Source organism: Drosophila ananassae, assembly GCF_017639315.1.
Source record: "Drosophila ananassae strain 14024-0371.13 chromosome 4 unlocalized genomic scaffold, ASM1763931v2 tig00000241, whole genome shotgun sequence".
Taxonomy (NCBI): Eukaryota; Metazoa; Arthropoda; class Insecta; order Diptera; family Drosophilidae; genus Drosophila; species Drosophila ananassae.
In genome coordinates, this window is record NW_025319047.1 from 865413 (window position 1) to 877966 (window position 12554).

The 12554-nt window shown below is 35.8% G+C and overlaps 2 long non-coding RNA genes across 2 annotated transcripts; one reads left to right on the forward strand and one right to left on the reverse strand.

Moving 5' to 3' along the window:
- Window positions 1-9825: 9825 nt before the first annotated feature.
- Window positions 9826-10412, reverse strand: LOC123258066. The gene is made up of 3 exons (XR_006507961.1): window positions 10394-10412; window positions 10020-10150; window positions 9826-9964 (listed from the first exon to the last, which is right to left on the reverse strand). It is a non-coding gene; the product is annotated as an uncharacterized LOC123258066 (long non-coding RNA).
- A 414-nt stretch (window positions 10413-10826) lies between these two features.
- Window positions 10827-11539, forward strand: LOC123258065. The gene is made up of 2 exons (XR_006507960.1): window positions 10827-11241; window positions 11300-11539. It is a non-coding gene; the product is annotated as an uncharacterized LOC123258065 (long non-coding RNA).
- The last annotated feature ends 1015 nt before the right edge of the window (window positions 11540-12554 follow it).

Below are 12554 nucleotides of genomic sequence, written 5' to 3' on the forward strand. Positions count from 1 at the left end.
GATTTTCCACAGTATGGGAAGAGATCGACTAGAGCGTATAGTTCAGGAACTTTTACAAGCAAAGCAGTTAGTTAAAGGAATGTCTACAGGTGCAAAAGAGGATAAGTGGCTTGACATTCCAACTGGACCATTTGCTTGTGGTATAGGAAAGTTCACTCTTGGAGCTGAAGATTTTAGCTATAGGCAAAATTTAATGTTAGGATAAGTCTTTCTTTATGGGTGGCTCTTTAAATATTTTAGAGTTGCCCTATTTTCTCTATTCAATCTACCATCTACTCAATCTAACTTCGGAGCCACAACCCTATTATAAGTTATGATTTCAATTAAAAAGGGATAAGACATCAAATGGTTGAATTATATTCCTGATTCCTTGGTTACTAAATAAGTAATGAGAAACTAGGAAGCTAAAGATCGCTTGAATCCTAACCTTTTGCCCTCTATTCCTAAAAGTGTTCCTAGTTATTATGTGTCTGAAGTCAGCCAGTATAGCGGATTCTGCGTTCCTAAAACCCTTATATATTATATATATATAATAGTAATAAATAATAATAGATAATATAAAATAATAGTAAAATACAAATAAAGTACAATAACTTAAACAGCAAAAAGAAAGAAGTCCAGAAAGGCTGCCACAAAATATTATTAAGATATTTACATTTAATGAAAAATACAATTAGTGCGTTTTTAAAAGGCTCTTACTCTCATCTTTTTTTTATGCTGATAAAACTCAAATAAACGTTGGTCTGCTAATGCGGTTTTAAAACGATTCTACGACTTCAGGGTACAATTATACCACCAAGACCTAAGTTGCTCATGTAAGGTAGCTTAAAAATCGATTATGAGGCATTTCTAAATTATTTTTTATCTCAAATTTTTATTTATTACAAAAAACCCTAAAGCTAGTCTATCATGTTTTTTTGTTGGTTGCAAAGAAAATTTTTCAAAAAAGATTGAACAACTTGTGGTGAGTATAAGGGGTTAATGGAGACTATATGAGAATACAACAACTTTTATTGCAAACCTCTGAGCAATTGATTGCAAAACTCTCAGTGATGAAACAATCTTTATCAGCAAATTGTAGATGAAGCTAAAGGAAAAAAGTTTGAAGTTACTGCCATAGAAGAAGAGACAGAAGCTCGTAAAATTTGATTGCTGCTTAAAATGGAGACAAAGAGCAAAGTTTATTTACGTCTCCAACAGAAAAGCTTCTTTTGTAGTAGTCAAAAAAAGCAGAGATATAGGGCTTTCTGAAGGGAGGGGGTCTGGTAGAGACTCATGACCTTGAAACCAGCGATTTGGTCTCATAACCATAGTCTCCCCAAAAGAACCGTGCTTGCGGATTTCCCGCACACGGCTCCACAATACAGCGTTCACACTAGTGCTCCTGTGTATAAAGAAACATATACCTTTGGTTTTGGTAATGGATTTACTTTTAAATAGTGTATAAATTGTTCCCAATCCATACTTTTCTTTTGACTACGTCGGTTTATCCACTTAAATGCTAACTTTGTTACCGGTCGATAGAATTGAATCAAACACCGATAATTTCCGCTAACTCCGAAGTAGCTATAGTGTCCTGTTAGTTTGGCTTTAAGTTTCTGCCACCAATCTTTGAGACAGATACGACTTCGTACCATCTTCAACCATTCTTTGATTTCTTTAATCTTTCTGGCTAGGCTTATTTTTGAAGTTTTCTGCTTCATCATAAGTTTACCATTACGACTTTTTCCACAATAATGTGTAAATCCTAGAAAGTTGAAGCTAGCCGTCCTACGTTTCTCTCTTTCTGCTTGATACCATTCTTTCTTACCAAACTTTACTATTTTTGTTTTATTTTCAGCTATTTCCAACCCAAATTTACTTAGTCTTTGTTTCAGTAATTCTAGAAATTCTTTTGCGTCTTCTTCCCTCTCGCAGCCAACTACAAAATCGTCGCAAAACCTTATTAGCTGTAAATATCCTCTGGCTTTTGGCTTAAATTTCTTTTCAAACCATAAGTCCAGCACATAGTGTAAGTATATATTAGCTAATACAGGGCTTACTATACCACCTTGTGGTGTGCCTTGATCGGTTGCTTTATAACATCCAACTTCGACTATTCCTGCCTTTAGAAATCGTTTTATTAACCACAATAAATTTGGGTCAGCTATTCGTTCCCTTAGACAATTCATTAGCCATTTATGTTGAACATTATCAAAGAACTTCTTGATATCCACTTCTACAATATAGTTAATTGGTTTGTGCATAACTGCTTTATCTAGAGCGTTTATCGCCTGATGACAATTTCTTCCTGGTCGAAATCCATACGAGCTGTCCATAAAGTTTGCTTCATAAATATTTTCTAATATCTTCTTTAGCATTACCTGTACCAACTTATCTTCCGTTGATGGTATTCCGAGACCGCGCTTCTCTTTGCTCCCGGCTTTGGGTATGTATACCCTTTTCACTGGTAGCGGTTGATATTGTTTTCTCTTCATACTATCCACTAGTGTTTTAAGTTTCTCTTCTAGATTTTCTCCATAAGCTTCCACTGTCACACGATCTATACCACAAGCCTTGTTGCGTTTTAGTTCCTTATAACACTCTGCAAGATTCTCTTCATTAATCAAATGAACTAATGATGTAAATTTTACTCGCTTATCTTGCTTAGCCCTTACTGCTATCTGGTTTAGTTTTCCTTGCATACTCCTCCAATCTCTGTTGTATTGGTATAGCAATCCCTATACCAGTCACTATATTGCTAACCGCTTCCCCTTGTATGTGGCTTTCCCACACTCCGAGTACTATCAGTTAGTCCGACTTCCTTTGCATCTTCCTCCAGTCCTCGCCTTTATTGACTTGTTCCAGAGTACCCTTACAGGAATACAAAGGATCTCCCAAGTTCACGTAAGGTCCATCTCAACACATGACGCGGCCTTCGATCCCGATGAGGTGAGTAATATCTTGCCTTAGCGTTATTACCCATGTTGCCTTCCACCAAATGTAAAGTGTCAGCCCCCATGACGCGTGAATTACGGGACTCAATACCTTCACTTTCGTTGCACCCTATGTTGTCCATTCCATTAGCTTTACTACGCTCGTTACCTTACGCAGCATAATGGTTTGTTCCAGGTTGCCGGCTAAGCTTTACCCGTGTTGGATTTTCACCAACTGTTCCTTACGCACTTCTTGGCGCACACAATTTTTCACCCCCCTTAAAATTAAAACAAAAGGTGGTAAACAAGATGTCAAACACAGATAACTCAACTACAAGCTGGTTTTTGTTGTAGTTAGATAGTTATTTTCTCACTTTCTTTACTTGCTTTAATTAATTCATCAAAATCAGATTCATGTAATTTGTCCTGTATAACTCTGTACTTTTCGTATTCTCCTTCAGCCAGGGCTTTTGCAACTTCAGCACTAACTTTACCGGCATCTTTAAGTACTTCATAATCATTGAATAATAGAAATGCATCCAATTTTTCAGCCCAGTCTTGCATTTTCATCAGCCGATTCTTTTTTGCTTGAAGTTCTGCATAATCTAGATACATCGAAACAATGTGGTTTAGTTCACTTAGTTCTTCTTCAGTTAAGTAATTTTTCGCAATACTTACATCACTCTTGTGAATTTTTTTACCTGGACCATCTTTCCATGTAGTTAGCCCCATATGTGGTTTTTTGTGATCAACCCGAGAACATATCAACTCTGCTGCAGTTAAACCATAAATTGCCCAATATAATTTGTTTTGTACTTTTGCGTAAAATTGTTTTGTTATTTCTGAATTTGGATCGTAATCTGCAGAACATTCGGCATAAATGTCGGTAATCTTCTGGTAAAATCTACGTTCGGATGCTCGTATTTCCCTGATTTTTTCAAGTAATTCATTGAAGTAGTCTTTGCCAAACTTTTTCCCGTTTTTTAGTCGTTTACTATCTAAAGCAAATCCTTTGATAATAAAATCCTTCAAAACTTTTGTAGCCCATACTCTGAATAATGTTGCTTTTTTAGAATTAACTCGATAACCAACAGCTATAATTGTATCTAAATTGTAAAGTTGTGTTGGGTAATTTTTACCGTCTGCAGCGGTTACCTCAAAAGTGGAAACAACTTCTTTTTCCTGTAATTCACCAGATTCAAATATGTTCTTGATATGCTTACTAATAGCTGGCAGTTGTACATCAAATAATTCAGCCATCCTTTTTTGCGTAAGCCAAAGATTTTCATCTCTGCATAAAACTTCAATTTCTATATTTCCACCTGGAGTAGTATAAAATACAATCTTATTCTCATCCATTATCTATCTCCTATAACTTACAAACAAACCATTGATCATCAATAGGAATTTAACCAATTAATTGTCTCTACTGCAACTAAATTCTTTAAAACGTCTTTAGAGGGCTATTATAACTTATTAATGAGCTGGATAGAGGGGAATATCTGTTTTATCAAAAATTCATGTGACCTCTTCTCAGCTCCAGTAAACAGTTATTTCCAAAATGGAAACAACTCAAATAGTAAGGTGTCTAGGAGGTCGGACTTCCGTTTAGCGGGTTCTTAAAGTTTAGGCTCTCTTTAATTTCTGAGCTGCATTCAAATTATTTTAACTTTTTTTCAGAAAATCCCGGAAAAAGTGGTGAGAAATCCGGAGTATAGGGGCATTGAGTGTAGATGTGCTTCAAACACAAAAGTCGGCAAATAAACAGAGTAGAAAAGATTGAAGGAAGCAAAAGAAATTTAGGCTTTTGGTAAGTTACGTAATTGAGAATTTGTATTTTTTTAGATGAGGTAAAAACTTTGTTTTAAGGCTAGATGCAACTTTAGGGTACAAATACTACTATTACCAAAGAACGCATATAATACCCCTTAGAACTCGAATAAATGGCATTCTTAGCAATTCTATTACTGTATAGCAAACTCACAGGTGAGTTTAGCACGTTTTTTACGCTTTGCAAAGAAAAATTAAAAAAAAGTGAACAGTTTTTGTAAAATCGGTGAATATATATAATACCAAGTCCTAACTAAGGTAGGTAGCATAAGATTCTTGTCATTGGCCAACAAAAACCCATTCATAGCGTATTTTGAAGGAACCAGACGATATTTAGCGCTACTTATAGTTTTAAATAATAGCAAATGTCAATCCTCACACTCGACCTCGGCAAACAAACCGGCTGGGCAATTCTAACAGATGGAATAATTGAAAGTGGGAGCAAAAGCTTTCATGGTAGTCGTTTCAGCGGAGGTGGAATGTGTTTCTTAAACTTTTGCAATTGGCTCAATTCTTTGAAAGACATTTCTGCAGTGTACTTTGAGGAGGTGAGAAGACATTTAGGAACTGATGCAGCCCATTGCTACGGTGGGTTTCTTGCAGTGCTGTCTGCTTGGTGTGAAGAGAACAATATTCCCTACCAAGGTGTTAATGTTAAAACTATAAAACGCTTTATAGCAGGCAAAGGCAATGCAAGTAAGAGTGAAGTTATTGAAGCGATACGTGAAAAAAGTTTTTCACCTAGAGATGATAATGAGGCCGATGCTTTGGCATTAATGTTCTATATTAGTAAAGATATTAATAAGACGAAAAATCCATAAAAAGTGGGTCCTTTCAGCCAGAATGGCGGATTTGGTGGGTTCAACCCCAGGCCTTCTTTAGCGTCAGAGATATTTTGAATATTAACTTTTTAATTATTAAGGATTTAAATTATATGAATTTAGCAATCCACTACTATCCTGTTGAAAACCTCGTCGAATATAAGCGTAATCCTCGTAAAAATGATGATGTAGTAAATAGAATGTGTGCTTCAATCAGGGAATTTGGCTTTCGTATACCAATAGTTGCAAAAAGCGATGGAACTGTGGTTGATGGTCATTTAAGACTTAAAGCAGCAAGAAAACTTGGTATGGAGAGTATTCCAGTGGTCTTAAGTGATAATTTAAATGAACCACAAACTAAAGCTTTTCGGTTACTGGCAAATCAATCAGCTAACTGGGCAAAGTGGGACGATGAGCTTTTGAAAGTGGAAATTCAAGAGTTAGAAGATTTGCAGTTTGATCTTAAAATGACTGGATTTGAATTGGAAAAAGTTCAACGTTTTCTCGATGATTTTGATGGAAAAGAAGAAGTAGAAAGAGGAGTTTTGGAGTTAATTGATAAAAAGGTAGAAATAGCAAAACCAGGGGATTTATGGATTTTAGGTGATCATAGAATCTATTGCGGTGATAGCTGCGTAGTTGAATCATTTAAAGCAGTATTAGATGATAAAATGGCAGATATTACTGTTTGTGATCCTCCATATAACGTTGATTATGGTAGTAGCCAGGAGAGAGAAGATAAAAAAATATTGAATGATAATCAAGGTGAAAAGTATGAGCTTTTTCTCTACGACATCTGTTCCAATATTTTAGCATATACGAAAGGAGCAATTTACATCTGCATATCATCATCAGAGTTTTCAACGCTGCAAAAAGCATTTGAGGAAGCAGGAGGAAAATGGTCAACATTTATCATTTGGGCAAAGAATCATTTTACGCTAGGCAGGTCTGATTATCAAAGACAATACGAAGCAATGCTCTATGGATGGAAAAGCGGCAATAAACGTGAGTGGCATGGAGGTAGAAATCAAAGTGATCTATGGTTTTATGATAAGCCAATACATAACTCACTGCACCCAACAATGAAGCCAGTAGAGCTAATGGAGAAAGCAATAGTTAATAGCAGCAGACCTGGGGATACTGTACTTGATCCATTTAGCGGTTCTGGCAGCACACTGATTGCATGTGAGAGAACAGGAAGAATTTGCAGAACAATAGAGCTAGATTCAAAATTTGTAGATGTAGCGATAAAACGTTGGCAAGTATACACAGGTAGGGAAGCAATTCTTTCTGGTACTGGCAAAACTTTTGCACAAATTCAAGAAGAAAAACAGCAATAAAGGGGCAAAAGAAGTGGAAAAGATCACACAAACGGAATGGGCAAGAGAGATAGGAGTTTCAAAGCAATATGTCTGTTATTTAGTAAAAAAAGGAATAATTGAGTTGGAGAATGGTTTGGTAAATAGAGAACAAGCAAATGAAGCAGTAGCGGCAATAAGAGATCCAAGTCAGCCACTTAGGAGGAAAAATCCAGAAAACGAAAATACAAGTAACCTTTCCACGATGTTGCTAAAAACTCGAATAAAAAATGAAATGGAACGAGGTAAACTTCTTGAGGCGAAAGCTAAGGCTGAGATTGGTGAACTTGTAGCAGTAGAGGAAGTAAAGCGCGATGCATTTAATGTAGCAAGAGTTGTACGTAATAATTTGCTTAATATTCCAAATAGAGTTTCAGCACTGCTTGCATCACTGAGTGACACTGAAAAGATTCATATGGCGCTAACCGAAGAGATTACAAACTCATTACAAGAATTATCTAATATTAAGTTTTAAATAATGTCTGCTAACTTAAGTTTAGAATTAATAAAGTGTCTTATTAATCAACCAGGAGTGGATGTAAATGTTAGAGGATTAAATGGGAAAACCCCACTACATTATGCAGTAGAAATTAACGAGCTTAGTATGGTTGCTCTCTTACTAAATAGGAAAAATATTAATCCACTGATCACTGATGATAATGGTAAAAGTGCGCTGGATTGTGCAAGAGAAGAGATATTACAAGCACTAATCAATCACAAATATGGATTGGAGAAAGATAGCTTACTTCACTTAGCTGCGATGTTGAATGAAGCAAATGCTGTAAGGTTTTTACTCGACAAAGGGACTAATGTTAATGAGCAGAATGCTTTACTACATACACCGTTACACTTAGCGGCAGGAGCTGGGCATGAACAAATAGTAGAAATTTTAATTAGAGAAGGAAATGCGGACAAAGATGTTCTTGATGCGAGAAATCATGCAGCAATTCATTATGCAGTAAACAACAAGAAGTTAGGAGTAGTAAAATTACTTTCAAATCTTGGTGCGAATGTTAATGTAGTTGGCAGCGGCAGAAATGCAATGAAATTATCTTCTTTGCACGTAGCTATAAGTAGTAGTAATTACGACGAAAGGGACTTATGTTTAGATATTGTAAGATGCTTAATAAATGTTCCTAATGCTGGGGTTAACTTACAAGATTATGAAAATAAAACGCCACTACATTATGCTGAAAGGCTGAAAACAATAGAAGTTTTACTAACGCGAGAAGATATAGATCCTTTAATTAAGGATGATAATGGCAAGACACCATTTTGTTATGCAAAAGAAGCAAATAGATTAGATATAGTAAAGATTTTAGCAAGTAATAGATACGGAGCTGATAAAAACAGTTTGCTTCATTTAGCTGCCAGAAAAGGATATGAAGACCTAATAGACGGTATTCTTGGTGAAGGAGTTGAAATAGATGCTGTAGATGAGAGTGGAAAAACGGGAATTTATGTTGCTGTAAAGCATGGTCACTTTAACGTAGTAAAGTTGTTGCTAAAGAGAGGAGCAGATGCCACGGATGTTTTTCAGTATGCAATAATAACGAACAACGCAAAATTAATAAAATTACTGAGCAAAGAGAAGGAAATAGTGTTATTTGGAAGACAGAAGAACTTTCCAACATTTCATTTATTGAGCAATAAATATTTTGAAGAAAGGAAAATAGCAGACAAAAAAATAAAGAAATATATCAATATCGTCTGTGTTTCTATAACAGTATGTGCAATAGTGATAGTGGGAATTTACCCTAACATTATAGCTGCGGTAATGGTGGGAATAGTTGCGCTCATAGCTGCAATAGCAATGAGTAATTTAACTCAGAAGTACATAGAAGAAGCACTTGAAAAGAAAATGTTTATTGAACTCGAAAGTGAGAAAACAAGTGAGTGCAGTTCTATTTTAAGTGATGTTGAGGTATCATCTAATGATGGTGAAGAGCTAGCGATATGATATATGCTACATCTTTTTCTGAAGGTTTAAAGCCAGATCCACTACTTAAAGTGTCAGAGTGGGCGAATGAGTATCGAGTTTTAGCGCCAACTGCAGCATCAGAGCCAGGTAAATGGAGAACAGAAAGAACTCCTTATTTAAAAGAAATCATGGATTCACTTTCTCCGTCCTCACCAGCAGAAAAAGTAGTATTCATGAAAGGAGCGCAGATTGGAGGAACAGAAGCTGGTAACAATTGGATAGGCTATATTATAGATCAGACTCCTGGTCCAATGTTAGTTGTGCAGCCAACAGTTGAAATGGGAAAGCGTTGGTCAAAAGGAAGATTTGCGCCGTTAATAGAGAGTACGCCATGTTTAAAGAGTAAAGTAAAAGACCCAAGGTCAAGAGACTCAGGCAATACTGTACAAAGTAAGGAATTTCCAGGTGGAATAGTAGTAATAACCGGAGCAAATAGCAGTGTAGCACTGAGATCTATGCCAGTAAAATATCTCTTTCTTGATGAAATAGACGCCTATCCAGGAGATTCAGGTGGTGAAGGAGATCCAGTGCTGCTCAGTATTGCTCGAACTAATACATTTGCACGGCGAAAGATTTTTTTAGTATCAACACCAACGATTCATGGAATAAGCAGAATTGAGAAAGAATTTGAAGCAACAGATAAGCAGTACTTTTTTGTACCATGTCCGTATTGTAATTACTATCAAGTTCTAAAATGGTCACAAATTAAATGGGAAAACAACGACTCAAGAACAGCACATTATGTCTGCACTGAATGTAGCGGCAAAATAGAAAATCATCAAAAGACAGAGATGCTTGAGCGTGGAGAATGGAGACCTACTAATAGAGTAAAAGGTGAGAAAAAAATTGTGTGCGTGGAGTCCCTACGCGCGAAAGAAGTGAAACTTCTTAGCGATATTCCAAAAAATGCATATTATTTCGTATAAAAGAAAAATAGCGGGAGGGAAAGGATAAAAATAAGGTGGAGTGACCAACACTTTCTTCAATTCACATTTTATAAATTTATTATAAAGCAAAGTCCAAATCAATGATCATCTCTGGGTTCTGACGGATTCATATCTATAATATTTCCAATTGGATTATGATAACTAAAATACGATATGAAATGTCTTACATCTATTTTATCTATATTTCTCGCAAATACCGCATCAATAGTCGTACCTCCTTTTGTCGTCGGATCATTTCTTCCATTGATCATTTCTAATGAAAATTTCTCTCTGAGGAATGCCAGCAATGGTTCAGCTTCTGGCAATGAGAAATTGATATTAAAATCTTCCGCAAGGAGTACCGGTTGTTCGCTATACTCTACTGGCTCTCCGATAATCTCTGCGAGAGCTTGCGAACCTGCAGTTGACAACGGTAATAAAGCTTTACCGATAAACAATTAAAATTAAAATTTTTGTCAATCCAATTGATATTAATTTCAAGATGATATGATCCACAAGGTGCATCTGTTATGGACAATTGAAATATTCAAGAGAAACGTACCACCACATAACCTGGAATCCGCTGTGTTATGCGTATTTTCACTGTCACTCATTTTATTGTTTGTTTGAATCACTATTCACTGTACTAATACTACAAGTAGTGCGTCAATATTATATAGAACACGAATTAATTATGGGAAACACTTTAATAACAAAATACGAGATAAGAATAAGAAAAAGAATTTTCGACACATAGGACGCTTGATGCACTCACGCATAGGCACTAATATTAGTCTAGTCGCCATAGCAGCGCATGCGCCTGGCGATACCTTACTCTCATTCACTCTCTCTCTCTCTCTCGCACTCTATCTTTCTCTTTTCCTCTTCTCCTTCCGAGTTGCGTTAAGCGTTCAACGCTATTCCCCCTCCACTGGAGCGTTAAACGTTTAACGCAACATTTTCCGGCGTCGTATAAGAAGTTTCACTTCAAAAAGGATTTCATCTTTCAAGTCTTTATAGTCCAGTAGGCTGGTATAGCTGGACTCAAGCAGTAGAAGATTTTCTTCATGCAAAAGAAAGTGAACAATTACTAAAAGTATGGATAAATACTACGCTTGGAGAAACCTGGGTAGACAAAGGAGAAGTACCAGATTGGAAGCAATTATTTAACAGGAGAGAATTTTTTCCCGTAGGCACAGTACCTAGGAGAGAAGAATAATAATATAAAACAAATACTTTGCAAATGCTTACTAAGGATGAAATTGAATGGATAAATGGCTACCATCAATTTGTCTATAAAAACTTAGAAAATAGCGTCAAAGATAAGGAGTGGTTAAAGAAAGTATGTGACCCTTTATAAGCAAAGGAGCATTTTTTATTATTTAAAAAGTATTAATGCAATTGTGACAGGTATTTTGTATTGTTTTTAATTTTAAAATAATATATAATAAAGGACACGTATTTTTAGGTAGGTTATAATTATGATAGACAAAGGGCAAGGAGATGAATTTATGAAGCAGTATATGGATACTTGCAAAGAGCAAATAGAAAAATTAGCCAAGGATCCTGAATTGCTTAATCAGGCTTTAAAACCATTTATGCAAATGTCTCAGCAGCTTATGGCTGGCGGTATGTTAGAAGGGGCTATGCCTGGCATGATACCTGATTTGGGCAGTATGGATGTTAACAAGATGATTGCTCAGATGAAGGAAATGATTGACGTTTAATTCAACGTAAAATTCAACGTTTACATGTGAAGTTTCAAGTGCTCTATATTTCAAATATTTAGCCAAAACAACGCTATCAATTGCTGGAATAGTGTTTGGCTGACAAACTACAGTTGTAACGCCTCCTGCAGCTGCAGATTTGCTACCTGTATATATAGTTTCTTTATGTTCCTGCCCTGGTTCACGAAAATGTACGTGAATGTCAATAAGGCCTGGCATTAGAACAAGCCCTTTACAGTCTATTGTTTCATCAACTCCACTTGTTGAAAATAATGATTCGCCAAAATCAACAATTTTATCCCCTTCAGTCAATAGCGAACCTTTTATATCAAGTTTAGTTTCTGGGTCGATAATACGAGCATTAGTATACGCAATTTTATAGCCTTCCTTTTGCCCTGTTTGTAACAAATTCCAAGTCTGTGTCATTATATTTGAGTATCGATTATGCAATAAATCTAAAGTTTTTTTAATAAAACACAACCAAATTAAAACACAGACTAAGAGCTGTCTTGAATTAAAATTATCCCAAAAACCCCGCCCTTATAACCTAGTTAGCTCAGTTTTAACGTTAATGTGTGAAACTCTTAGCTCTGTTGGAGGATTTTCCAGTTGAATATCTAGCTCATTCTGCATGTTCGATAAACAAATTAAAGCTGAATCAAAATCTTCATCGAACTGTTTTGCTTCATGTATACCATCGATTATTTCCTCTAATTCTTCCACATCATCCATTTCTTGCGGCGCACTTTTTAATATCGCTTTTATTTGGTTTAAGTTTTGACGAATTTTCTCCTGATATCCAACAATTCTCTCTTGATATATATCAATCATTTTTTGACATGCGTTGCCTCTAAATGGATGTTCTTTTTTCTCTTTTATGTAAGAACTTTGAAAGTCTTTACAGTTAAGGATTGCTTCTCTATGTTTTTTTATGTCATTAATTGCGCTGATTATCGACTTATCTATTTTCTTCAAATTTTCTTCCCGTTCTTCTCT